Here is a 2,920-nt window from a genome sequence, read left to right on the forward strand (position 1 = left end):
GGGGGGGGGGGGGGGGGGGTGGTGCTGGCCGGGCGAGCCTGCTGGGGGTGTGTCCAGACTCTTGGGCACCTCTGGCCACACACAGGGCTCTCCTGCAGGCTGCGGATGCCATCTCCTCGCTGGCTTGCCCAGGTGCGGTTCTGTGCGCGATTCCGTGGCGGCAGCCGTGTCCCCAGAGTGACCCCAGCTCACAATGGCCACACGCCAGTCTTGTCCCTTGCCCCTGAGCAGTACGTGGGATAAGAATCCCATGACCTGGGAGCTGGGGGAGTGCAGGAGGGAGCTCTCTGGCAGTGCGCCCCCCGCCCCTACCGCAGGGCTGGGTTCCCCGTGCTCCCGCTCCGTGGGGCCCGGGGGGCCAGGCCTGGTCTCAGCGTCAAAGGCAGGGGCAATGGTGTTGCCCCAAGTCAGGAGGTGGCTGTGTGGCTGTCCCGGCGAGTGGCCGTGATGTCAGGGCTGGGTGCCCGCGCCTGGTGCCCCTGTCCTCTGTCATGGGGCTTGCTGGGGGAGCCCCGAGTGGTCCTGCCTGGGGGGTCCCTGGGCCCTAGCATTTGTGTCACCGTGTGGGGAGGTGGGGACGGGCTGGGGGCACACCACCCCCTTGGGAGGACGGGACGGGGCAGGTGTCTGCACGGGTGTGTGAGTGTGCATGAAGGTGTGGATGTGTGTGAGATCCGTGCATGTGATATGAGTGTGTGCACAGGCATGTAGGTCTGCGTGGGAAGGTGTCTGAGTGTGGGAACTGTGAGCATGCGGCTCTATGTGAGCACACGTGTACAAGTGTGAGCAAGCAGTGAGCATGCATGTGCACAAGTGTGAGCATGCAAGGAACGTGAATGTGGGAACGTGTGAACACACGGCTCTGTGTGAGCACACGTGCACAGGTGTGTGCGCATGCACACACGTGTGAGTGAGCATTCACAGGAATGGGTGTGTGCATGTGTGAGCACACATAAGTTTGCGAGCATGAATGGGAATGTGGGTGTGCACAGGTATGAGTGTGAGTGCAAGTGTGCGTGTGTGCACAGCTGAGAGTGAGTGTGCGTGTGCCAGAAGGTGTGAGCAGACATCAGAGGTAGTGAGGACCAGCAGCTCCTCTGACTTTCATCCACCGGGACACCCCCAGGGCCCTGGGCCCCTGTGGAGGGAGGGGCTGCCTTCCCCCCTGGTGGACGGAGCCTGGGCACTGAGGCCGCCAGAGGGCGTGGCCCCATCCACGTGGCACAGGTGGAGGATCTGGGGGGACCCGCGGCCCCAGAGCTCGGTGATAGGCACCCTGGGGCTGCTCGGCTGGGGATCCCCTCCTCATGGGGCTCCCTAGCTCTGCGTCTGCACCCAGTCCTCCAAGTCCTGTCCAGGAGCTGGGACCTCGTTCTCACGGCCTTGGCTGCCCCTCCAGCGGCTCCCCAGCCTCCAGGGGAGGAGGGACCCGGCTCCCTGCATCTGTGCCTCCCCTGCCAGGGCCTGGCCTGGTCTCCCACGTGGAGGCTGTGCATCTCCAGGGGCCATGGATGCAGGCCCGGGCGAGGTGCCAAGGGGGCGGGCAGCCTGGGCCAGGGAGGGCAGGCCACCTCAGAGGCACGCTGGCCCTGGGCCCCGGCCGAGAATGCCGGACAGAGCAGCTGGCTTCCTGGGGGAGCTGTTTGGGGAGCGCTGAGGCCCCCAAGCAGATCTTGCCCCCCCAGCCCTCGGGCACCAGCTGAGGGGACCCTTCCCGGCCCCCGAGAACTCCGCTCTGCTCCCAGCAAGCAGCTGGGCCCAGGGCAGAGGAGCAGCGGCCGGACGTGGGCTTCTGGAGCCCGAGGGGCCCCTGCAGGTTTGGGTGAGTCCGTCTGGGGCAGCCCCCAAGGTAGGTTAGTGGACATGCGCACCCACTTGCCAAACGTGTCACTTGCAGAGCAGGGTTGTCGCTGGCACAGAGCTGTCTCAAGCTGGCGGGGCCTCCAGGGAAGGGACGGCTGGACAGGAGGCACCCCGGGCTTCCTGAGATCCAGCCGCCCGACCGCTTCTGCTTCTCTAGCTGCTGGTGGATAAGAGACATCTTTGTTTTAATTCTACTTCTGATGAAAACTGAAAGTAATGAGTCTTAAGTGTATCTATTGTTCAATGTCCAAATAAACACAAAGTCCTGACCTTGGGTGTGGACGGTGGAGCCGCTGCGTCCAGCCCTCAACTTCCCATCCCCAACCCCTGGTCCCCAACGCTCACCTCCAGCCCCCCGTCCCCACCCTCCCGTCCTCAGCCTCCTGCCACCAACCTCCATCCACCTTCAACTTCCTGGCCTCCAGTGTTGCGTCCGCTCCGAAGACGTAGAAACTGCCTCGTGTTTGTTCCTGTCGCTCAGAGCTTGCTGGGATTAGGGCCCGGCCTCTCCCCTTCGTACCTTCTCCTCCGCTCGGTCCCTGGGCTTCCCCGGGCGTGTGGGTGGACGGATGGACTTCGGCTCTCAGGGTTGTGTGTGGCCTGAGCAGGTTTTCCCCGAAGCGGGGGCTCAGGGCCTGTGGACCTCCGGGGCCGGGGTGTCTTTGCTCTGAGGGGCCCTGGGCTGAGAGCAGCGGGCTGTGGGGAGGGGGCTGCCCCACACCTCCAGCAGGGCCTCCCTGGGGCGGGGCCGGGGCAGGGCGGAGCTGAGCCTGAGGCCTGCGCCCATCCCACTGGCTTGGACATGTGACCTATCTCTCTACCTCTCCGAACCTCAGTTTCCCCATCTGGAATATGGGCAGTAACCTGCCTGTCCTCTTCAGGGGCTTGGAGGGAGGCGAGGGTTAGGGGTGTGCTGGGGGGAGGGCTGGGCTGCTGTGGGAGGTGCTGGAACAAGCTGTGGCACTGGATGGTCCCCGAGGGCTGGGTTCTGCTCCCACCACGGTCCCCTGCAGGCTACTGCTCCCGGAGCCCCGCCTCTGCTTTCCACTGGGCCCCC

This window comes from Suricata suricatta, chromosome 9 (genome assembly GCF_006229205.1).
Source record: "Suricata suricatta isolate VVHF042 chromosome 9, meerkat_22Aug2017_6uvM2_HiC, whole genome shotgun sequence".
NCBI classification, from domain to species: domain Eukaryota; kingdom Metazoa; phylum Chordata; class Mammalia; order Carnivora; family Herpestidae; genus Suricata; species Suricata suricatta.